The sequence below is a fragment of the Littorina saxatilis genome, linkage group LG8, assembly GCF_037325665.1.
Source record: "Littorina saxatilis isolate snail1 linkage group LG8, US_GU_Lsax_2.0, whole genome shotgun sequence".
NCBI classification, from domain to species: domain Eukaryota; kingdom Metazoa; phylum Mollusca; class Gastropoda; order Littorinimorpha; family Littorinidae; genus Littorina; species Littorina saxatilis.
The window spans coordinates 55071147-55097631 of NC_090252.1; the positions used below are offsets into that span (position 1 = coordinate 55071147).

The window sequence follows — 26485 nt, forward strand, 5'->3', positions numbered from 1 at the left end:
AAAGGGAACTGAGATAAGGGGGCATTTGTTTTAACATCTGGAATCCATTTCCTGCTCAGTGCCAAGGGGCCAGTTTCACTTAAAGCTGCCTACTATCAATTACAGTGGGGATAAACATCCCTGGCTCGACACACAGCAAGCTAATTGCCTGGCTGACAGACTGGTGCAAGATAGTGGGGCATTAGAATGAAGGGAATGTGTTGTAAATCTCCTAGAAACAGCACTCGCCAGAGATAGTGAGACTCTGCTGGCCGCCATTTTGGATTTCCATTGCCCTGGTAACCAGCCAGTGCGGGCGCACTGGCAGGAACAACTGGGTCGGCTAGGCCGCGAACCGAATTCTGACCTGCACAGCGCGGCTGAGAAGGTGTGCCCCACAATTAACGCCGCTTGCTCAATGATTTTGTTACAAGGTCTTCTTTGCTGGTCTTAATCACAGGGGCTGCTCCACCACTGACACCATCCAGAATGGACTCCTCACACACAAACGACGAAAGAAAGCTGAGCGTTGTTATCATTGGAAGGACAAAGACCGGCAAAACCAAACTCGGCAGTGCGATTGTTGGGAAGCAGCTTCCCTCTAAAACGTTTGACGCGACGAGCACAACAGTCAAAATTGGAAGCACTAATATCACGGTAATGTACTCTTGCTGTTCCGGTTTTTTTCCACATAAAGTGTGGATTTATGCAGTCAGACAAAAACTACAACACCCCTATTCCCTATAAAACATTTAAGAATAAAAAAGTAGAAATGGAATGGCTTCCGCGCAATCGTCAATCAGCCAAAGCACTGCACACACCCACAGTCAGAACAGTGTGCCTGAGATACCCTCCAAGTTCATCGCCACATTCAAATTATGCCAATAACATTTTCATGTGTCTTGCAAATGAGTGCATATTAGTATCAGATCTCGTAACACAGTTTCAAGTTTGTAGCTCAAATTATCTTTAACTCATTTTAAAGAGAACATGAAAGTTGGATTATTTGACCTACAGTCCGAACAAGTAAAAACAAGAGGTTCATATTCAATTAATTCTCACAACTATGATTTGTTTTCGCTTTGCACACACAAATGTTGTCAAAATGATATTATCGCAAGTGGTTCAAGCACAATTTATGGGGAATGATCTAATTCTGGCTGTAGTTTATGTCTTCTATTTACCGATTATCAATGTGTCAGTCACACTAACCCGATTTAAACTTTCCAGATATATTGGTTTTTTTTTTTTTTTGGGGGGGGGGGGGGTTCTGAAGGACTTAACATACAAAGAGCAACCCAAGGTAATCGGTAAATTAAAGTTAGAAATTATTCTCCGACTTTGATACGCATTTTCGAAGATGATACTTTGTGTTTGTATCGATAATGTGCTCAAAATGAGAACATCCGTTCTGTGCTAATTCGGTTTACTGTTGGCCTGTTTCAACGATCAGTGAGGATCCTGTTTATTTTAGAGATGTATATGATTAACTCATTATGTAACTTACGCTGTTATGGGACATGCCAGTGAGAGTTCTAAAATATTGACAAAGCTTAAAAAACTAAATGAAAAACAATCGCAAGCTTGAAGAAAAAACAAACGCATACACACATTTCATGTCTATTTATCAGCTACCAAGTAATTAACCGCAGATGAGTTAACGTTTATTGTCTGGTTTGAGCTACAAAATGTACAAGTGAAAATCCGATTCCGTCAGGTGGTGGATACACCTGATTTGGTTGAAAGATCGACCTTGGATCAAAAAGATCAGGTATCAAAATGGAAAGAATTGAGTGGATCAGAGCCAGACGTGATCCCTCTTGCTGTGCGGTTTGACAAAAAGTAAGTATAGTCATTGAAATGACTTTACCTGCAATTTGTTTTAACATACACATTGCCAATCATTTTTTCGTATTATTTTTAGCTACATTTCTCACAGTTACTGTTCTGGTTCTTCTCTGAGGTGTCAAATAGCGTGGGGAACGTTTCTATAAGCTTGCTTGGACCCAAAACTAAACTGGTAATAAGTAGAGGTGGATTTTGTTTTTCCTTGTAACATACTCACATAGCCTATACATACATTTACCGGGAAAATTTACCTTTGTCAGCCTCTGCATATCTTTTATGAGGATTTGATTACGTTGTGCACAAAGAACCTTATTTTTCTTTTATAAGGTAGAAAAGCTCACATTGTACAGCATCGTATGAAATATCAAAGTGTGCCGCCATGTGTTATAAGGCGAATTATGTTGTTCATACATTGACAGCAAACAATGTTTATTCCATGGTGAAAGTATTCCTAAGTAGATAGCTTTCCTGAGTAATCTAGGAGAATCAAAGGATTGGACAGTGTAAGGCCGGTCGTTCACCGAGAGACCCACACAATTTACAGTTAAGGGTTTTTTTAATTGGATGTTTTTGCAGTGATTTGAAATGTCACACAGATACAAGGTACAATAACCTCAAGACACCTTCAAAGCCTTGTGTCATAGCCAATGGAAAATGCTTTGATGGTTAAATAAGCTTCTCATGTACGCTGTTAAAGCCATGCGTGTTTGACCTTCTTGTTTCTTTTATAACAATGTGCTGGTAATATCAATTGTGAATAAAATGGCTATATATTAACAGGTACATGGCGCGAGACCTCCAGCTTTACAAGACGATCAAGAAAACCTGGGGGGAAGACGACTTCAAACGTCGATTAGTTGTGGTGTTCACATTTGTAAACAAAATGCAGGAAGACATACTCGGAAAGTTAGGGCCTGAGTTTGAGGAAGTGTGGACAGATGTCAATCAGCGTTACGTCTTCTTCGATGAAAAGAATGCAGAGCTCGGGAAGCATATTGTCCAATTTATGGTCGGAATCATGGAGTCGCTATCTTCATTGGGTAAGTTAATTGGATTCGAAGTCCTTCACCAAGTTTGACAATGCTAAACACACAAACACAGACAGACACACAGACACAGACACAGACACAGACACAGACACACACACACACACACACACACACACACACATACACACACACACACACACACACACACACACACACACACACACACACACACAAACACACTGTTACGGATGAAATTTCAGGTAAGTGTCTGTGTGTATAGAAAATATGAGTGCTCTGCTCTGCTCTGTTTACTGTTCTTCACACACAACACTCAGACAAAGCACACAGACTAAACACTCTCAATGCCCTTTGCCCTCGTTCCTGTAATGCAACATCAAATCAATAATACAAACATGTTATTTCTCATGCATTCTACAGATCACGTTCATTCATATATAGGAAGAATGATATCTTAACACACGTCGGAGATTAACTGTCTCACGTTAGATGAATGTTCTTGATCCACACACTTCTGCTAATGTTTACAGTTCCTGTTTACTACAGTGTCATGTTACGCACATCACTTGTCGCGTAATACTTAAATTGACGACGTCTACGTCTCACACAATCTTCTCGACGATTATGGTTCTTCGGTGGCAGTTCACACATTCAGTGACTCCACAATTATGTTTCTTCGGTGGCAGTTCACTCGTACAGTAACTCCACAAACTTAACGGGTACATACCCGGGATACATACCACCCACGCAATACCGCTCGTGGTGGCTATGGGGTGCGGCTCCACCCAGTTCCCAGTACTCCAGCGTTGCTACAACCCTGCGCTCTCAAACATCAATTCGTAGCGCCAAGGAGGGGATGCCCATCTCTCTCTCTCTCCCGCTGTCCAGTGGTCCCACCCATCACTCTGACCCGGGGTGCTGTATCTTTACAGCCTAGAACCACTCATGGTTCGTCCGCACACTCTTCCTTCGGTGTTAGACCTCAGTGTTCGCGGCTGAGCAGCATTCTCGCCCAACGCGGAGACATCAACACATCTGTCTTCCTCGGATGTCAAGAACGCTCTGTCCTTAATAATAATAATAATAATAACGATTACTTATATAGCGCGTAAACCTCGTGGTGACGAGCCCAGAGCGCTTAAACACACGATTGCCAGACACTCTCTCTCTATCGTGCTGTATCTGGTTTCTCGTGGCAACAGCTTCTTGCTTGCAAAGGCAACCGGGTGTAACGTTCCTTCACACGCTACCAAGCTAACCTCGTTTTCTCCTATTGGCCAAAGCAGCCAATGGAAATACGCCTTACATAAATAGGTCACGCTGTGAAGTCGTGCTACTTCAAGTATGGCAAGCCAATCTGTACAACATTTGTTTACACCTTCCAATACTAAATTATGTACAATCCATTTGTCACATTACCCCCTCCTCCCAGAAAAAAATGACCGACCGAGGTTATTTTTTCTTTAGGATAACAGGTGGATAAGGGTAACTACTTCACTGCAATACAATTTCAATATCGCATTCCACTACGGAACGAACTGGTCGTGATCTGACCGCGACAGCAAGTCAGCAAACACGTTCTGCGTTCCTGGTATTGGTTCAACAGTGAACCTGTACTCCTGCAAAGAAAGTGACCATAGCAAAACTCTCGCGTTCTTGAACCGACACGTCTGTATGTAAGTGAGTGGTTTATGATCTGTCTCTAAGACGAAGTCCACTCCCCACAGAAACTTGGAGAATTTTGCAACAGCCCACACGATTGCCAGACACTCTCTCTCTATCGTGCTGTATCTGGTTTCTCGTGGCAACAGCTTCTTGCTTGCAAAGGCAACCGGGTGTAACGTTCCTTCAAAATCTTGCAGTAAAGCTGCGCCCAAACCAACCCCACTGGCATCAGTTCTGAGTACGAAAGACTGGTCCAGTCTCGGCAACTGTAGAACTGGAAACTCAGAAAAAATCTGCTTGATCTTTGCCAGTGCATCCTCACAGGCAGGCGTCCACTGTATGGTTCGACCACTCGCGTCTTTGACCAAATCGGAAATCGGTGCTGTCAGAGTTGCGAATCCTGGAACATATCTCCGATAGAAACTCAACAACCCCAACAGAGATCGGACCTGCTTCTTGGTGGTAGGAGTAGGAATTGCAAGGATCTTCTTGATCTTCTCCTCCTGAGGACGAAGCATTCCCTCTCCCACAACATGTCCCAAAAACTCCAAACTGCGACAACCTGTCGAAATCTTTGACGGCTTGGCAGTGAGGTTGAATTTCAACAGTTTCTGGAGAACACCCCGCACATGCTTCAAGTGGGCAGAAAAAGAACAACTGTGCACCAGAATGTCGTCAAAGAAGTTCATGCCTGACACTTCTTGTAGCCTCAACATACGCATCATGCGCGCAAAAACTGCTGGAGCCGAAACAAGGCCAAAAGGCATTCTGATCCATTGGTACAAACCCATATGCGTACTAAACGCTGTTTTATGCCTGTCAACGGGGTTTACAACAATCTGCCAGTACCCCTTTGTGAGATCAATACGAGTGAAGTAAGAACACTGAGCCAGTCTTGTAAAGAGTTCATCAACATCTGGTATAGGCTCTGCGTCAAACACAGTCACTTTGTTCAGAGCTCGGTAATCAATGCAAAAGCGACATGCACCATCTTTCTTTTTTACCAAAACAACAGGAGCTGAATATGCAGATTTGGACTTTTCAATCACTCCTAAGTCGATCATAGTCTGCAACTCTCTTTCAACCACTTCCTTCGAAGAGAATGGTAAATCATATGCACGTCGTCGTACTGGCACATCAGTGGTCAGATCGACATCAAGAAAGAGATCTCCACTGAATGAACCTGGCAAAGTCGTCAAAATCTGAGCAAACTCAGAAAATACCTCATGCAGACTCGATTTCTGCATCTCTGAGAGACCTTTGTCAAAGTCTATAGACGATATGTCTTCATCTTTCATGGAAGACGACATGGGAACAGGCAAGGTAGGTAACGAAGTAAAATCATCTTCATCTTGTACCACAGCAATGGTATCAGCTACCACTAATGGAGGTCTCTCTGGTCCGTAGACTGGTAAAACAGTCTTCTTTTCTTTCTCAGGAACACTATCAGAGACGGCCGAAACCCTGAAAGTAGTGATCGCGTTCCATGGAACACACTTGCCTTCCGACACTGACGTATCACAATCCTGCCATGTCCCAACAGCACTAACGCCTCGCCGCAAATACTGTTTTAACATGTTAGCGTGAAAGATCTTTGATCGACCTCTTACCAGGATCTTGTAATCCGGATGCAAGCATTCCTGAACTTGGTATGGACCAGACCATGTCATCATTAGTTTGTTGGTATTAGTAGGCAGTAAGACTAACACCTCGTCCCCAACATCAAATGTACGCTGCCTCGCACGTTGATCAAAGTATTTCTTCCCTCTTTTGGAAGCTTCTGCTGAGTTTTGTTTTGCTAACTCACACGTTTCTGTAATGATGTTCTTTAGTTCAAACAGATATGCATAGATGGGTTTTGCCTCAGCATCATCAGCATTCGGACCTTGAGTCCACGAATCTGCTATCAAAGAAATAGGACCTTTCGGTGAACGACCAAACATGAGCTCAAAAGGGCTAAACCCTGTGCTTTCAGATGGAAGCTCTCTGCATGCAAACAGTAACGCTGGCAAATAACGATGCCATGCTTTCGGCTGCATATGGACAACTTTTCGCAACATCGCTTTCAGAGTTCCATGAAATCTCTCTACAGTCCCATTCGCCTGTGGATGATATGGCGAAGTTCGCACAGCACGAGTACCACACAACGCATGGAACTGTTTCATGAGTTCAGAGTTGAACTGCGAACCCTGATCAGACAAAATCTCCTTTGGAAAACCCAATCTTGCGAAGATGGACAGAAGAGCTTCAGCCACAGCTACTGACGTGATTTCCTTCATAGGAACAGCCTCCGGAAATCTTGTAGCCAAATCTACCAAGGTTAGAATGTATCTATGGCCTTCTTCAGAAGGGGGAGAAAGTGGACCCACAAGGTCAATGGCAACTCTCTCAAACGGAGTTGATATCTGTGGCATGGCCACCAGTGGGACAGGACACACCTTCCTTTTCGACACTGTCTTCTGACAAATATCACAACTTTTCACATACCTAGTTACGTCAGCCGAAACACCTGGCCAAAAAAACTTGCCAAGAATTCTCGACAACGTTCTCCGAACGCCACAATGTCCCGCCAGTAACTGGTCATGTGCAGTCACCATCACAGACGAACGCAAGTTCTCTGGAACCACCACCTGACAAAAAACTTTGCCTTTGGCTTGGTATTGTCTGTACAAAATTCAATTTTTCTTGTAGAAACAATATGTCGCTTTTCCCACCGACTTTGATTCTCCACTTACAGCAAGTGAGAAACAACCTTTTAGACTGATATCATCAGTCTGAAACCGAATGAGATCATCACGTGTCACAGTCAAATCCTCAATTACCTCAACTAAGGGCTTTTTAGGGAGATCACGTCTCTTGGCCTGCGCCCGAGTAGTTACAGCCGCAACTCTCTCAACGACAGGAGAACACTCCACCACCTTTTCCGAAATTCCTGGAATGTTTCCAATGATCAGATCAGCTACTGGATCATCGAGCACACAGCAAATCAACTCTCCTGAGAAATAAGTTGACTCAACCATCACTTTCGCTTGGCGATATGTATGTATCTCTCCGCCAAACGTCTTACAGGCGACACTACCACTCACAAACTGGTCCCTTGACACCAACCGACTACGCACTCCACAAATCGTAGCACCCGTGTCACGGAGTACTGAACACGCAACGTTGTTGACACAACCGTGATCAAGATGCAGACTTCCCACCACTTGTGTAACTGAACAACCCACATCTGGAACAACTGCATTCCCTGACTCACTCTGTTTGTTTGCCAAAAATCTAGCCATTGGACACTCTCTCTTGTCATGGGCTCCAAGACCACAATTCTTGCAAGGGTTTTTACTGTCCTGCACTGGACACTGGAATGCCCAATGTCCTTTCTTATGACACAAGTTACAATAATCTCCACTCCGTGGAAATGAGCCACCTCTACGACCACCTGCCCGACTACGTCTACTCCCACGAGTATCGTACGTATCACTTTGTGAATTAGCCTGAGCGTCAGATGTACCTCTTCCATAGCTCCAGCTACTCCGGTTACCTCCCCGTCTAGTAAAACTAGAGCCAAACCCTCGGGACTGCTGACCACCTCTGTAATTGTGATCCTGCGAGAAAGCAGCGGCAGCATACTCTCCCTGGATGCACGAACCCACAGAGAAAATGGTAGGACCAGACTTTCGTGATAAGGTCTTTCCCGGTCTCGCTAAGCGGTAACTTTCAGCAGCTTTGACCATTTCATCCAGATTAACTATACCTCGTTCACGTATGAACGTCGCCAAGTCGGCGGATACACTCTCAAGAAACTGTTCACCCAAAATCAAGTTTGTCAAACCATTGATATCTTTTGGTATTCCTGATAGTGCAACCCAACGGTCAAACAACCTTTGCAACTCAATTCCAAATGTCTGGAATGGTTCTTTTTCGCTTGGTCGAATATTTCTGAGTTTATGTCTGAACGTTTCAGACGTACACTGAAATTTTTTCAGCAAGTTTTCTTTAAGACACTCATATGTCAGCTCTTCTACAGCAGCAAGGCTATGGTACAGGTTTAATGCATTACCTTCTAACAGTGCAGTCAAGTAAGTGATCCATTTTGATTCTTCCCAACCCAGAGTTTTTGCATGAGTCTCAAACCTGAACAAGTATGAATCTATATCATCATGTTGTTCTCTGAACGTAGGAAGCCTGGGATAAACAGGACGAGCACCAACACTAGGGTATGAATCCCGACCATTTTGCGGTGTACGCGACCCAGCACTAATTTCAGCCTGTCTAATCTCAAGTTCTCTTTGTTTCAACTGGTGTTCTCTATCTTTGTCTCTTTCTTCTCGTTCGAATTCTTTTTGTCTTCGACTTTCTTCCATTTGTGCATCTTCCCTTTCTTTTTGTCTTTCCAATTCTTTTTGTCTTTCTTCCCTATCTTTTTCTTTTTGTTTCTCTTCTCTTTCCAATTCTTTTTGTCTTCGACTTTCTTCAATTTCCCTTTCTTTTTGCTTTTCATCTTTTTCTCGTTTTCTCTCCAAACGATCAAAACTTTCTTTCACGTATTTCTCACGTTTATCTGCAGCAAGACCCAAAGTCTCTGCCTGTTTAACAAACTTGTCAAACAATACATCATAATCATCATCGTTCTCCATAGTGGAAGCTTTGAATTCCCAAAATCACACTAAAATATGTCCAAGTTTAGAAGCAAAATTTTTTTTTTTTAAACATTTAAAAAAAAATAATGTAAGTTCAAGCTATCTACTTGAAATTTGTCAAGTACCACACAAAATCTGGCACACGATAGGTTAGTCAACACAAGACCATATCCAAACACGTTTTGGCGTAAATCTCACGCAAAAAAATCCAACAATTCTGATTAAAGTCAGATACCCAGTCAATGAAGTCAAAACGAATCTTGTTTCAAACATATATACAAGTACAAAATGTCAACACAAACCTTAATTTTAAAGAAGAATTTAAAGTATTAAAAAGTTCCAGTCACTAACAACTAAATATGCAGGAATAATATCAAAACAATCCAATAACAATACTAGAAAACCAAACTCTAAACAAATGAAGTCCAACCCACAAAAAAAAAATGTAGTTGGAGGCAAACAAGAACAAATTCAAAAAAAATTATTGAAGTGAAGCAATCACCCCAAACAGCACGATAAATTAAACCCAAAATATCCTAAGTACAAAGTCTATAACAATAACAAATAACAAATCAAACACAAAAATAAAAACTTGACCCAATTAAAATCTATCTCAAAATATCACAACTAAGTAAATCACCTTAATTAAATACAACAAACTTACAAAGTCAACAAAACCAATCCACTCAACAAATCAAACAAACAACATTTTCAAAGTACACAATCTATACCAGTTTAAGTTTTAAATAGCAACCGAAATGAAAACACCTTCCACTAATTATAAACCAACTCTATATACAACCACTAATGAAATTAACCTAATCAAGTTCCAAAAAGTCAATAAACCTAATCAATCCAAAAAATTTTCAAAATAAATAAAAAATGTCAAAGTCAGGAAAACCAAACAACTTAAATGAAAAAATTAATCAAAGGCAAACAATTCACAATGTAAAATAAGGGCAAAGGGTTAACAAACGAAAGACAGTTCCCTATTCCAAAGCAGACAGAAAATATTTTACAAATATTTTACAAAACTGAAAGTACAGAAAAGAGCAAAGAAAAAGAATTGACAGACCCCACAGGAAGAAAAATGAAGTGAATCCCTCAGTGCTCAGAACTATACAATAAGCACTACCGTAAAACTGGAGACGGTCACAATACAAAACAAGACATCAACAACACAATCACTCAAATCTTACGAAAACCTGTTTGTGTTTGACCTACCCAAAAACTGCCTGAACACTACCACTGGGAAGAAAATCAATTTACAATGCAAGGGAAACAACTACAATTTTAACCTAACACAGAGAAAATCGGGGTCACCAAATGTTACGGATGAAATTTCAGGTAAGTGTGTGTGTGTATAGAAAATATGCGTGCTCTACTCTGTTTACTGTCTACTGTTACTCGCACACAACACTCAGACAAAGCACAAAGACTAAACACTCTCAATGCCCTTTGCCCTCGTACCTGTAATGCAACATCAAAACAATAATACAAACATGTTATTTCTCATGCATTCTACAGATCACGTTCATTCATATATAAGAAGAATAATATCTTAACACACGTCGGAGACCAACTGTCTCACGTTAGATGAATGTTCCTGATCCACACAATTCTGCTAATGTTTACAGTTCCTGTTTACTACAGTGTCAAGTTACGTACATCACGTGTCGCGTAATACTTAAATTGACGACGTCTACGTCTCACACAATCTTCTCGCTGATTAAGGTTCTTCGGTGGCAGTTCACAATTCAGTGACTCCACAATTATGTTTCTTCGGTGGCAGTTCACACGTACTGCAACTCCACAACTTAACGGGTACATACCCGGGATACATACCACCCACGCAATACCGCTCGTGGTGGCTATGGGGTGCGGCTCCACCCAGTTCCCAGTACTCCAGCGTCGTTACAACCCTGCGCTCTCAAACATCACTTCGTAGCGCCAAGGAGGGGATGCCCATCTCTCTCTCTCTCCCGCTGTCCAGTGGTCCCACCCATCACTCTGACCCGGGGTGCTGTATCTTTACAGCCTAGAACCACTCATGGTTCGTCCGCACACTCTTCCTTCGGTGTTAGACCTCAGTGTTCGCGGCTGAGCAGCATTCTCGCCCAACGCGGAGACATCAACACGTCTGTCTTCCTCGGATGTCAAGAACGCTCTGTCTTTCACATATCACAAAGCTAACCTTATTTCCTCCTGTTGGCCAAAGCAGCCAATGGAAATACGCCTTACAGAAGTCGTGCTACTTCAAGTATGGCAAGCCAATCTGTACACATTTGTTTAAACCATCCAATACTGAATTATGTACAATCCATTTGTCACACACACACACACACACACACACACACAGCTGATGGCAAAGGTTCCCTTTGCCTAAGTATTGACTGAATGTCCCAGGTTACCACACAGCGAGTAAAGTGGCGTCGCTTTGCTCTTTTTCTTTATTTTTCCAGGCCCCGAACCCCTGCCCAAATTTTCAGTCATTTTAGGACTTAGGTTTTCTTTTGCAGTAGCTACGTACGGGTCATGCTCAAATTTTCAGTGAATTGGGACTTTTTAGGGAAAAAGGGAAACTGATTACAGAAGTGGGATTCTCGTCTCACTCTCGGCTTTACAAATGTGACCCTCCACCACGAAATGAGTCGCATGTCACCTTTGCATGATTTTCATATTTTTACATTTTTTTGAAGAGTTTTGTAGGGCCTATGCTCTATCCAGTGGTGAAAACCGTTTTTAGAAAAGAGCGAAAACTGTTTGAGTTATAAGCCTGTGACTAAGGTGACCCTCACACTGTTACCAGACACTCCCCGGACTTATATTAAGCCTAGCGCAGAACCGCGCGAGGTGACATGCGACTCATTTCGTGGTGGAGGGTCACAAATTGGCGTCAATAGATAAAGACTGATAGTGAACCAATGTAGAGATATATTTTCTGCAAAGAACCCATGCATTGTATTGAGCTGTTTTTATGATTGTTATATTCGATTCAATACAATTTGGAACTTCACCTGATTCTTTTTGAGTTCATATTCTGTTTGTCTGTTTGTCTTGTGTGTGATTGCCATCCTGACAAATGCCTTTTAAACACAAATAACATATAAGACACAGACACATATAGTTGGAGTTTATGTGAGGCTACGACCCCTCGGCTTTACATTTGTGGAGAAAAGTGCAGTACACATACGTTTTTTTTCTGTATTTCTTATTTCCCCTATGAGAGTCCTGTAATAGTACAAAAGGTGACCCAGTACAAATCGCCAGTGCGTAAATAGGTCACTTTAAGCCGACAACTTGTGTGCACCAGAATTGGGTTTTTCCTCTTTCTCTTAGCAAGACTTTGGTGCCAAGCGGTTAATCGCTTGCACCTGTGGCACTGGCCCCGGCCTGACCGGACCTGAACAGGGCAAGCTGACCACGAGAGGCAGTTGCTCTGTGCCCAAAACCCACCTCCCCCCCCCCCTTTTTTACATTTAGTCAAGTTTTGACTAAATGTTTTAACATAGAGGGGGGAATCGAGACGAGGGTCGTGGTGTATGTGCGTGTGTGTGTGTGTGTGTCTGTCTGTCTGTCTCTGTGTGTGTGTGTGTGTAGAGCGATTCAGACTAAACTACTGGACCGATCTTTATGAAATTTGACATGAGAGTTCCTGGGTATGATATCCTCAGACGTTTTTTTCATTTTTTTGATAAATGTCTTTGATGACGTCATATCCGGCTTTTCGTGAAAGTTGAGGCGGCACTGTCACGCCCTCCTTTTTCAACCAAATTGGTTGAAATTTTGGTCAAGTAATCTTCGACGAAGCCCGGACTTCGGTATTGCATTTCAGCTTGGTGGCTTAAAAATTAATTAATGACTTTGGTCATTAAAAATCTGAAAATTGTAAAAAAAATATTTTTTTTATAAAACGACCCAAATTTACGTTCATCTTATTCTCCGTCATTTTCTGATTTAAAAAACATATAAATATGTTATATTTGGATTAACAACAAGCTCTGAAAATTAAATATATAAAAATTATTATCAAAATATTTTTTTTCGAAATCAATTTAAAAACACTTTCATCTTATTCCTTGTCGGTTCCTGATTCCAAAAACATATACATATGATATGTTTGGATTAAAAACACGCTCAGAAAGTTAAAACGAAGAGAGGTACAGAAAAGCGTGCTATCCTTCTCAGCGCAACGAATACCCCGCTCTTCTTGTCAATTCCACTGGCACTGCCTTTGCCACGGGCGGTGGAGTGACGATGCTACGAGTATACGGTCTTGATGCGTTGCGTTGCGTTCAGTTTCATTCTGTGAGTTCGACAGCTACTTGACTAAATGTTGTATTTTCGCCTTACGCGACTTGTTTGCTCTTAGACTCTCTGTCGGTGCACATGCAGTGTTGAGGTCAGCTAGACCGACCCAGACAGCGGACTGACCGCAGCGCGGTCTTTGTTCTGGTACTCCACCCCCCCCCCCCTTTTTTCCGCCCCTCCCCAAGATAAGGGACCGAAATGGCTGAACTTGCAACTCCCCTAGTTGTACGGTACAGAGTGACAAACATGTGAGTTTTTGAATATTCCTACCCTTTCTAATGACGTTTCATACAACTCCTGCAATGCAACCGAGGGGTGGATTAAATCTAGTTGATTATTTTTAGACAAGTGAGAAATTAGAACGAACTACTTTGATTACACCAAAAATCACACGTGGATTATTCGAAGTAAGAATAAAGAGGGCTAAAAAATAATCAACACTAGAATTTATTTTTAGAACATTTGAAACCCAGACGATTGGACCCTGTTGCGGAAGAATACGTACAACGTTGACTCAAAACTGTAACAACAATGGCTGACGTGTATGAAGTACACGCATACCTTGCCAGGTTTGTTTCTGTGTCTAGTCGACAGACGATGCCATTTGCTTTGTGTGTGTTTTTGTTGTTGCTTACTGTACGTGTAAAATCCAGTTCTTTAACAGGCAACAAACCTTGCAAATTTCCAGAAGCTGCAATCTGAAGCGACCTATCTCTGATTCTAGCAGACGATCTCTCCAATGTTTAACACAAAATCAGCAAACTCTCCTGTCACATAGAACGTCCATTATATAGTGCAATGTTGAAATGAAGTTACCGGTCTGAAACATCTAGTCGTTTCTTCTGAGACAATCCTTGTTCTCTTATCATCTACAGATTTACCGCAGTCTTCACCACGCGAATTCACAACAGAAGTCAGACTTTCGAACATATACAATCTACGTAGGCAAGCACGATACGTCATGACGTCATATGATTCCTAGCATATTGACGTAATGCTAAACATCCGGTTATCCCGAGTTTTCTCCGTAATACATGTCCGTGGATTTTTCAATGTTCGGTTATTTTCGTGGCTTCATGCGGAAAGGGAACCGTCGTCTGCTATCATGCAACGACATGGACCATTCTTGATTCTGGTCCTTGTTGCTGACAAAAACATGATTTTAACACAGAATGTAATATATTGTGTTTTAATCGTAGCAATGGGGTCCGATATTTAGACCAGACAAGTATAATGCCGACGAGTCGGAGACAAAGAATAAAGTAAAAGAATAGGGACTATTTGAATGACGCGCATTTGACACTCTGAGTGATTAGGCTGAAACGAAATTGCGTACAAAATGTCGTCTGCATGAATGCATGTTCGACCCGTGTTGTTCGTTGTATAAATAGCTTAAACAATGACGACAACTCGTTGATTACTGGAAAATAAACCACTCGTGGGTATTTGCAGCCGCTTGGTAATTCACGAGTGTGCGGAGCACACTCGTGAATTACCAAGCGGCTGCAAATACCCACGAGTGGTTTATTTTCCAGTAATCAACGAGTGGTCATTGTTTAAGCTCTATTTAATCATCTCGCTTTCGGATGCAACGTATTCTTTCTCCCCTTCCTTCAGGTTGCTAAGAATGGAGTTAATGTTTTCTGCCTCTACACACATACGTACACATGCACACACACCCTCTCTCTCTCTCTTGTTCCTTTCTTTTATTTTACACCCTTTTCCTTGATATTCCTTTTATTCATATATTAAATACATGTACCGATTTGTTCAGTAGAATACATGCTGGGTTCACGTTAGTCAGATATACTATGTACAAAGAGAATGAACCGGGTGTGTACAAGTGGCTTGTTTTTTGGTTACGGCGGTGGCCGTGGATGTATTGAGCATGAGTTTATTTTGCCGGTTGGTTTTATTGACAGGGATTTGCCATTAGGTATGAACGTCTGGTGTATGTTTTGTGTAACAGAGAGAAAGTAGGTCATTTAAAGCCGACCACTTTTGTACAGCCAAGTCAGAGCCTTGCTCTATTCCTTAGCAAAACCTTGGTGCCAAGCGGTCAAATGTTTGCACCTCTGGCACTGCCCCCAGCTTGACCGGACCCGAAGGGCAGGCTGACCACAGAGAGGCAGTTGTTCTGGCCCCCCCCTCCCCCCTCCCGCGACTGGACTTTACCCCCCACGTAGCCGTAGGAAATGATTTGAGTTGAAGATTTTAGAGTCTTCTTTGCCCCGCCTTTCTTGTAATGTTTTGATTACATCGTTTTTGAACATAACACATAAAGTCCCTTTTTGTGTTAGGACCATCTTTGTTAAGTTTGACGATCAGTTTTTAGGAAGGTTTTTATGAAGAGAGGCATGTTCTTTTTACCCTCTCTTTCGTCTGCTGATTATTAGGCTTGACGTGTTCTGCTGCTATGTTCCCAAACACGTACTCTCTCTCTCCCTATATTATTTTGCCGTTCTTTTTCTCGGCGTCCCTTTTTGTTCGTATATTCGATATATGTATTCAGTAGAATGTAGGCGTTATGTTAATCATATATGTGGCGTATGCGAATGTATAAAGACAGATGAAACCGGGGTGTGCCGATGTTTTTGTTATGGCAGTGACCGTTGTTGCTTTGAGCACGCAGCATTTTTGTGGGGTTTTTATGGGCATGGATTTGCTGTTTGATATGGACGTCTAACGTACGTTTTGTATACTAAAGGAGAAGTATTTTTGTGTGTAACCTAATTGCTCAGTCTTTAAGTGTAACTGGAAGTTTTGCAGTTCGTCTGCGTTTTGGTCTACCTACAAGTGTTTGGTATCTACAGATGCGTTGTAAGCTTGGTCGTTTGATGACATATGTATGTACATCGTTTTTCATGTGTGTTTTCTTAATAGAAGAGCTTTTGTGCATATTTGAGGAGTTTAGCTTCAAGTGATAAGGAGGCTGGCAGCAGGCCCGGGACCCTCCGCCTCCCCTCCCCTTTGCTCCCGCGCTGCCAGAGCGAGATTCTGATTGGTCTCGCTTGGGTGACGTAGGAGGAAACCCCGTGAGGTCAGGAGGAGTTGCATTGAGCTGGGTTAAAGGTGTGGGAATCTTTCCTTATGCTTGGTGCTTCTCCTCAGATTTGCGTGTGGTTTGGATGGTATGTGTGCCTTAGTGCCTGACCTGACAGACCACGTCCTCAATACGCAACTCTTGTCCCACTGGCAATAGTGAGCAGTGCGCGCGGTTCACTCGGTTACCACAAGGCTTATTAGGGTAGTGCGCGCTACTCTAAAGGTTACCAACACGCGGTGATCGAGTGGCGTCACTCGATTTTGTCCAGGCCCCGAACCCCTGCCCGATTTTTCATCCAGATTAGGACTTAGGTTTTGTTTTCAAAGAGTAAGTTAGATCGCTAGGGTACCTACGGGTCATGCCCGATTTTCCAGCATTTTAAAGACTCAGATTTTATTTGTTAGTGTAGTGTTTAGACTGTATTAAAGCCAACCTAGACTCTTTTTAGATATATTTTCTATGGAAGAACCCACGTATGTTTTCTTTTGATGTTTTTGTTTGAATACAATTGGAAATCCTATTACACTCTTGTTGACTTTGTATTTTGTTCGTCTGTTCGTCTGGTGCGTGTGGTTTGAATGCCATCCTGACAAATGTCCTTTAAAACCGCACGCACAGTAACACCTTAGACACAGACAGTTAATATTTCTGTAAAGCTCGGCTTTACATTTGGTGTCAGAAGTGGGATCGATGGTCCAAGGTTGGTCACGGTAACAACTGTCCAATCCCACCAACCACCAATCGGCTTTACATTTGGTGTCAGAAGTGGGATTAGAAGTTTAGGTTGGTGTTTGTTTTTTGTTTGTTTGTTTTTTTAGCAGTAATAAGTTTAGGACCCCTTTCCCTCTCCCTTTTATTTTATTTTCTCGTTGCTTTCGCGGCAACGTTTTGTGTGTGTGTGTGTGTTGTCTGTAGCGTGTTTATGTCTGCTCTGAAGACAAAATGGCGCGCGGCGGGACTGATGATGCTGTCTGGCGAGAGAGTGTCCAGGTCGACAGCGGCATCCACTTCACCAAGATGGCCGCTGAACTGCAGGAACTGCAGGACAGCATGCTGCAGGAGACGAAATGAGAAATGCAGACCTTGGCGGCACAGGCGATTGCCACGGTCAGCAACAGTCGAAGTCGCAGCCGCACTCCCGACCTCAGGCAGGAGGACACTGCACCATGGTCAACCACGGTGCTCGCCCCACATAGCAAGCACAGGGTGGCCGAGGGAGGGGTACCTGTTACTCCCTTGGCGGGCCCTGAGCTGTGGTCGTCGCTAGACCAGGGAAGACATCAACCTCGCCCGCAGAGACATGGAGATCTCACGCAGCGCTTGGCGGCCTACGCATCATCAACCAAGCCACACTCCACAACCTTGTGGGCGACCATGGGACCTTCTTCACGTAGCAGCGACAGGGTGGCTGAGGGAGGGGTACGTGATACTCCCTTGGCGGGCCTTGAGCTGCGACCATCGCCGGAACTGGCAAGACGAGGACGTCGCTCGCCGAGGCCAGACGAGGCCACGCACCGGCCGCTGTACAACCTACTGGACCGAGGGCACACGGCGGTTCCCCCTTTCACAGATAGCATGATTAAGTTTGCTGCTGGCACCTGCCCACGCAGCCCCTGCCCTGCTTATCTGTTATCACATTCCTGGCCCCGCTGGGGCTTCAGCCTTCTTTGTTCCACTGGCTGGCAGCAGAAAATGAGTCAATTTCCCACGGTTTAATTGCCTTCCTGCCACTGCCTCACAGCAGAACCAGATTTTGTATCTATCTTGAAGAGCCCTGTCTGGAGCACTTTCCATGTGGTTTCGTCTTAAAGACTTTTTGTCTTGTATTAGTTTCTGATCATCAGAGTACATGTACGCTGTGTGTTTCATTTGTGTGGCATTGTGTTGTGACAGGCAAATTTTTCACCCACTGTTCAGCAGAAAAGAAAGGATTGAATCATAGTATTATTACAAGTGACATCACACTCAGTTATTTTGTGCAGCAGTGTGACCTAATATTTCCAGTTTTCTTCTTTGTCTTCATGTGACAGTGTATGTTTGGTATGCAGTGTGTTTCATAATGGAGCATACTGAAACTGAACATCTAATTTGTGTTAATGCATTGTGTAGACTGTGTGGGGAACGCTCTGCAAGAACAAAAAAAGATCGACATTGTAATGTGAAACTGTGTGTGGACTATGCGGACAAACTGAAAAACTTTTTTAACATTGATGTATCTTCTGATATTAGTGCAAAACATTCGACCACGTTTTGTCAGAAGTGCTATTCAAAGCTGATTAAATTAAACCGTACGCCCTCAAACACAACAGCTGATCGTGTTAAGGAACAAGCTCTTGAAAGCCATTAGTAACATTTGGTGTCAGTATGATTCCAGCCTCCAAAGTAGTCAGTGTGAAACATGCTCCCACTTTCAAAGCCACAGAACAGCAGGGCAACCAAAAAAGGCGAATAAGGGGAGGCCAAAGAGAAAACTGGTTGAAACTGACTTGACAGGTGAATTATTACCCGCTATTACGAGCTAGTCGTGTGACAGAGAGTTTTCTTGCACACGAGACTGTAGATGTTTCACGACGGCTTTAGCCGGAGTGAAACAGCAGCAGTCGAGTGTGCAAGAAAACTCTCTGTCACACGACTAGCTCGTAATGGCGATTATGTCTCACAGCATAGGCATAGAAAGATATAAATGAGTTTTTGGGGACGAAATAACAGGCACAAAACCAGACTGACAACACAATTGCCTTTTCACACATACCGTACACACGCATGCGCGCAGAAGATAGATCCAATTCGTTTCGTGTCTTTTTCTGGTTGAATGCATTTAACAAAGTATCAACCAACGTTTCTCAATCTTTCAATGAAAAAAATAAACTTTTTTTTAACCAAGCAGCACAAACCAACGAAAGCTAAACACACAAACACACGCGCGCACAAACACAGATTGAATGCAAAGCGCGAACGAACACGGAGAATTTTTGTAGGTCAGGTCGTGGGAAAGTCCACCCGAAATGTTCCACAGGGGAACTGGTTGTGTTTGGATTGTTCTTTTTCTCACAGTGATGTTGATGTTGTTTACAGTGCAGTTTTGAAAGAATATTTTCTGAATTTGGGGCCCACTTTCGTCTTTCGGTTCGTTTATCTTGTCGAAGTAACATTCGAGTGTTTCTAAATCCAAACCTTCCATCACCGCTGGTACAGATTAGACCTGCCTGACTGTCTGCGTGCGTGTTAGAGCTGAAGACGAAGCCTCAATCGCCAAAGCGTCACCCATCTGTAGGTTCTGAGCATCGGATGTACGTTGATACGTGGTAAGATCCGCACGGAACTGTCTATGCAACTTTTCCTAGTCACAGGTGTAAGGTTCGATCTTTTCTTTGCAATTTCGTCCTCTGTGTACGTAGCAAAGCGTTTCACCATTTTCGGTTTTCGTTGCAGACGACGATAGTGAAAGTAGTACCTATTGTTTTGTTTTTACCTTTCGTATTCAGGGTTCTTCATAATTGAAGCTTGGTAAAGGGACCGTGTCGTGTAAGTGGAAAGTTGACGAAGCTTTTGAAAACAGAAATTGAATGAAGAAGAAAATGTGGCTTTCAGTTATATACAGGAGAACGGGGATTGTGTTATTCTTTTACCGTCAAACACTTAGTACACAGATAAAACGCGATTGACTGACCAAGGCCTGTTGGCACACTATTCAGAATGCACAACAAAATGTAACAACGCTTTGATACCCATTTTTCTACGTTCGTGATCACTTGAAATGAATACTGAAAACATAAATGTTTAAGGTAGTGACTGAATGTATGTAAAGGTAAACAATTTCAGAAATAAATGCATAATCAAAATAATTGATTTCGGCATCAAAGCGTGTAACATACAATCTTGCACACGTTTGCTTTAGTAGTGGCAAAGAAGGAATGCGTGTGACATATTCTGATGTTCCATGACTTGATGCTATCCCTGTCAAAGTGCTCTTCAAAAAAGAGTGCTTAATGAAGCATTCATAACTGTTTTTCCTGTATGGTGTAGATATTCATTTTCACAATCCAGATAACCATGACAAAAACTGGATGTATGTACATGTGTACTGTTTATAAACATCTACCGCAGTTATAAAAACATGCCGTGTGCTGGGAGCTTGGATAGCTCAGTCGGTAGAGCGCGTGGGCTCGTGATCGAAAGGTCGCGGGTTCGAATCCAGCATTGGGCAGTGGGTGTCCATATTATTTATCCCGTTGCCGACCCTGGTTTGCTGGTGTCAGTATAATGTGAACAGCCTTCTTTAAATCTACCCCAAGATACATGGAAGTAAAACTAGCTAACAACAACAACAACTGCCGTGTGCTGACATTTTGGAATACTGTTTTCCTACTTGGATACCTGTAAGCGGGCTCAAGAAAAGATACCTCACACACACAAGGTAAACGTCTTCAAAGTGTCAGCATGAACATCTGTTCACATTAACCTTGCAGATTTGTTTTTAATTTATTCTGTCTTCAAAAGTGGACCGTGGCGCGATCTGTAGCCTCTCAAATACATGTCATTAATTACATTGTGCCGTGTGTACTGTTCTCTGTCTGTCTTCTTTCAGCAGGCTACAGCAGTGGCACACCTACAGCATAGTGGTCATATTTAGTATCGTTTGAAAGTTTATGGTCTTGACTACAAGGCTATATGTAAATACCACACATGCTGACATCGTAATTCAAGAGAACTAACAAGATAGAAGTGTTTTCAAAACACACAGCTTTCTCGTAAGGCAGAGATAGCAGTGCGTAGCTGCCGAGAGGTTGAGCTAGGCCGCACTCTGGCCTGCTAGTAGGAGGGAGCTTTTCTCTTAGCCTTCTACTGCTGAGATGGCTTGTGGGAGTGATGCTATCGCGCGGTTGTACAGTCACTACTGTGTAGCCAGCGCTGAACCGGGGGATGGGTGATTAATTACCGCTGGCGGCCTGGCACTGAGGAAGGGGTGATAAAGGGGTCAGATTCCGGCTGTGCCTGTGAACTAAACCTAATAGCAGAAACTGCCGTGGGCAACTAACCGGCCCTGAGCACGGGTTACGGTGGGGCGGTATGCGCCACCGTGACCTCATCCAAGACACGCCGCTACGCTGGAGAGGTCCTCATGAGGAGAGGGACCATCCTACAAACAGGAAGCCGCCAACATTCGACGGGAAAACGAGCTGGGGCGACTTTCTCGTCCAGTTCGAGATTGTGGCCAGCATGAACGGCTGGTCCAAGAGGAGGTGCGCCATGGAACTGGCGGCCTGCCTGAGAGACCAGGCCGTGTCAGTGCTGACCCAGTTACATGCGGCACTTCGGGGGGACTACGACGCGCTCGTGGGAGCGCTGGAAGCTAGGTTCGAACCCCCGAACCAAACGGAAATGCACCGGGCTTCTCTCAGGAGCCGGGTGCGGAAGAAGGGCGAGTCGCTGGCGGCACTCGCTCTTGATCTGAAGGGGATGATCCGGAAGGCCTACCCCACAGTTACGGGAGAGCTGTCCGAACAGCTGACAGTCACAAGCTACCTTGACAGTCTGGACAACCCAGAAATGGAATGGGCTGTCCTTCAGGGAAAGCCAGCGACAGTGGAGGAGGCTGTCACGCTGGCCATGGAATTTGAATCCTTCAGGAAGACGAGGGCTCGTCGGCGCCTGAAGGATGACGCACACGTCTTCACAATAGAAGAAAACAAGCAAGAAATGGAGAGCCCCAGGCCGCAGAGGAGGTGTTTCTACTGTTCCAGCCCTTCACACATCGCCAGGGAGTGTGAGCAGAGCAAGACAAGGCGGCAGACTACATTCAACAAGCACTCGGGAAACCGACGATAGCCGAAGCAGGTGGTCATGCATCGGCTGATATCCAGGACACCAGACCCGATTTTATGGAAGAAACAGAAGGTCCCCACGTCAAGGTTCGACTAGAAGGGATCGAAGCAGACACGGGTGCGTCAGTATCCGTCATGCACCCAGACTTCTACAGTAAGCTGTCGACTCCCATCGTTCTACAACCATCATCCCTGCGTCTCACCGTGGCCAACGGCGAACCTGTCACGGTGCGTGGGCACGGTGAATTCAACATTACAGTAGGAAGAGGCCCTACACTTCGTCACCGATTCGTGGTGGCGAGAATGAATGCAGACCTTATCATCGGCTACGATTTCCTCTCCCGTTTTCACTGCGTCATTGATACGGGGAGGGGAAAACTTGACCTGCTGATCGGCGCTTCGTCATACCCTGACAGCCAAGCTGAGGAAGGGGCTGTCAGGACAGTCTACATGGCAGAGACTACGACTGTCCCAGCCAGGACAGAGATGATAATCACCGGCGAAACAGAGTCCGCGGCAACCGAAGGGAGCCAGCCACTCATTATGGAGGCGAATGCAGACCTGGCCGTCCATCAAGAACTACTCATCGCCAGGACGCTAATCCGGCCGGGGACGCGCATCCCTGTCCGGGTGGCGAACTTATCAGGCCAAGACCAAGTACTCAGAGAGGGGGCCGTTATCGGCTCCTGCCAAGCAGTGAAGAGAGTGGTGGAACCAGGGAGCGCCGCGCTGCAAGCACTGGGCCAAGTCAGGACCATCCGCGCTTCAACGCAACCTGACGTACAGCTATCTCCAACTCTCCAGGCGCTATTCGAGAACAGTACGCCTGAACTGGACCCAGTGCAGAGACAGCAGCTGAAACATTTCCTGTTTGACAACAGGAAGGCCTTCGTCGAAAGCAAAGAGGACTTGGGCAGGACAAACATCTTTAAACACAGAATCAACACGGGCGAGTCTTCGCCAACGAAACAAGCACCACGGCGATTCCCACGCGCAAAGAAAGAAGCAGCGGAAGCTGAAATACAGAGAATGCTGCGCCTGGGAGTCATAGAGCCGTCTTGCAGTCCTTGGGCGGCACCCGTCGTCCTTGTCACAAAGAAGGACGGCTCTCTCCGCTTCTGCATAGACTACAGGCGCCTGAATGCTGTGACCAAGAAAGACTCCTTTCCCCTGCCACGTATCGACGACACTCGGGACGCACTGGGCGGGTCGAGCTGGTTCTCAACCCTAGACCTGGCCAGTGGGTATTGGCAGGTGGAGATGGACCCCACAGATGCAGAGAAGACAGCATTCGTCACAGAGAAGGGCCTGTGGCAGTTCACCGTCCTTCCTATGGGCCTGTCAAACTCAGAAGCGGGCCGTCCAGGACACTGCTTAAACAAGACATCGCTGCAGAACCGTTCGAGCGCATCGCCATGGACATCCTCAGTTTCCCCACAACGACAGAGAGTGGCAACACGTGCGTGCTTGTGGTCAGCGACTATTTCACCAAGTACAGCCAAGCCTACGCCCTGCCTGATCACCAAGCCTGCACTGTGGCCAACACCCTCGTCACGGAGCTCTTCATGCTGTTCGGCACGCCACGAGTCATCCACACGGACCAAGGAAAAGAGTTCGAATCTGGGTTGATTCACGAGCTCTGTGACCTACTGGAGATCAAGAAGACAAGGACGGCGCCCTACCGACCACAGTCCGACGGTCAGGTGGAAAGGCTCAACCGCACTCTCATCGATATGCTGTCAAAGTTCTGTGACGACAACATAGACGACTGGGACTGCCATCTCCCTTACGTCACGTGCTCGTACAACTCCACGAGACACGACAGTACGGGGTGCAGTCCAAACCTGCTAATGCTGGGGAGAGAATTCACACTCCCTATCGATTTGATGTACGACCCCGAGTCAGCAGCGCCCACACGACGCTGCCCGTCCGAGTACGTCGAGTGGGTGAGGGACTCGACACGAGAGAACTTTCGCTTCGCACGAGAACACCTGCAGAGGGCTGCAGAAAGACAGAAGAGAAACTACGACAAGAAGGCGGGCGTCAGAGAGTTCCAGAGAGGTGACTGGGTACTCCGATTCTACCCTCCTAACCTCAACAAGAACAAGCTCAACTCACGCTACATAGGACCATATCTAGTCCTCGGCAAGATTGGCGAAGTTGACTGCAAAATACAGTCAAGTGCGGGGGCAACGCCTGTCGTCGTACACGTCGATCATCTGAAGCTTTTTCACGCTGAGAGTCCACCCGAGAGTTGGGTGGACGACACGCCCGAGAACGATAAAGGCTGCCAGACAGAACTTGCAGCAAGTCATCGCGAGCACGCTGGCGAAGCGCTCGAGACTTGCCAGGAAGACGACGACAATCTATCGTCGGGCTCGGAGGACAGACCGGACGAGGAGACGCCAGCAACACTGAAACGAAGCCTCCGAATCCGGCGACCCCCGAAGAGGTTCGGGTACGACAACGATTAAGGGAAGAAGCTAGTAACAAACCCACGGAACGCCAGTCATCACGAAGAGACGTCATCGTTTTTTTTTAATAAACTCTTTTTATTTTTGATTTATCTCAACTGTCCAACAACAATTAACTCGTCACAGACAGGGAATCCACTCAGCAGTAACGGCGGCACTACGTCACATGATGACGTCAATCTGCACATGACCCCCAAACGAAGATGTATAAAATGACGATCTATAATACTTTTGTCATCAACTTTGCGGCTACCTAGTGAGCCCCAGGGTAAAACCAAAAGGAGATGACGGGCTGTTTTCTGGAAAGACGACGGGATGTAGTCTTGCGGTCCGCGGGAGCAAGAATCAGACCGACCCCGCCAACGCAAGAAGGCAGTGAAGTGCTACTTGTGAGGCGGGCGGAGGCGAATGTCAGGGGAATGACATGAGCCGTGTCGTCCGATGTACCTATGCTGATCACATAGGTGGGGCTGTCAGAAAAACCGGAGAAGGGAAAGCCGGGACAGCGAGGGGAGCCTGAGGAAGATGAAACTTGGAAGAGGACTGGAGTCGAACATTATAACTATAATCAACTGAGGAGCTGCTAGGTGTGCTGAGGTATAACAGTACGGAGCCCAGTCCTAGAGACGACACGTCGGAACCTGATTCTGCCCTATGTTGGAGAAAGAAAACAGCCACGCACAACAGCGGAGAAAGAAGAATTACGTCATCACACCTCAAACGAGGGAGAAAGCGCGAACATACGTCATCACGAAACGCAGCAGATACCGTCAACAACACTCTCATCGACCTGACGAGGACAACCCAGCTGACCAGTGCGCTGCAGGGGATCCGGTCGGCGAGCGAGCTTTACGGCTCGCTGCCACGAGGCCGCGGTTCCTGCCTCTGTCTGACGAGACAGGGGAACCTGTCTGACGCTGCAGCTGGTGCGTCTCGGGTCCTGTCCACGCCGTCGCAGATGTCGTCACAGACGTCACCCGTTCCTGTGTTCCTGTCCGGCGCCGCGAGGACGCGCCTGATGTCGTCGAGGTACAACTCTCCCGGAATCCACCGAGCGGGACGACGTCGACGGAGGAGGCGACAACTCAAGCGTCGGACGTAATCATCAAGGAAATAGGCACCAGTGACTTCGCGATCGATAAGGTTAGGGAGCTTGATAGGTGTTTTTGTTCTGATTTTTGTTAAAAAGCATAGATTAGCAAACCAACGACAAAAGAGACAGTGACAGTATTGAATTAGATGCATTTAAATTTGTGTTTTGTTTCATGACTATACACTCAGAACGCCTGAGCCAAAGCATATAAATAGCCTGCTGACAACCAAAATTGGGACATTTTGAAAAAAATATTGTATTTTGAAAAAAATATTGTAAAAAAACTAGTACATGTGGAGATTTACTTTTTGCACACAATTAAAGAAAGATCTTTCATTGTGTCAGAAATGTACTTTGTATTTGTCAAAAGGCTTGTTGTGTTTGTGTGGTATGCTATTGAAAATGTCAATAAATAGCCTGCTGACAACCAAAATTGGAAAATTTTGAAAAAAATATTGTATTTTGAAAAAAATATTGTAAAAAAACTAGTACATGTGGAGACTTACTTTTTGCACACAATTAAAGAAAGATCTTTCATTGTTTCAGAAATGTACTTTGTATTTGTCAAAAGGCTTGTTGTGTTTGTGTGGTATGCTATTG

General features: G+C 44.7%; 1 long non-coding RNA gene across 1 annotated transcript; it reads left to right on the forward strand.

Moving 5' to 3' along the window:
* The first annotated feature begins 444 nt into the window (after positions 1-444).
* On the forward strand, positions 445-2863 carry LOC138972384 (uncharacterized). Its single transcript, XR_011457589.1, has 3 exons — positions 445-636; positions 1697-1821; positions 2608-2863. It is a non-coding gene; the product is annotated as an uncharacterized lncRNA (long non-coding RNA).
* Positions 2864-26485: the final 23622 nt, after the last annotated feature.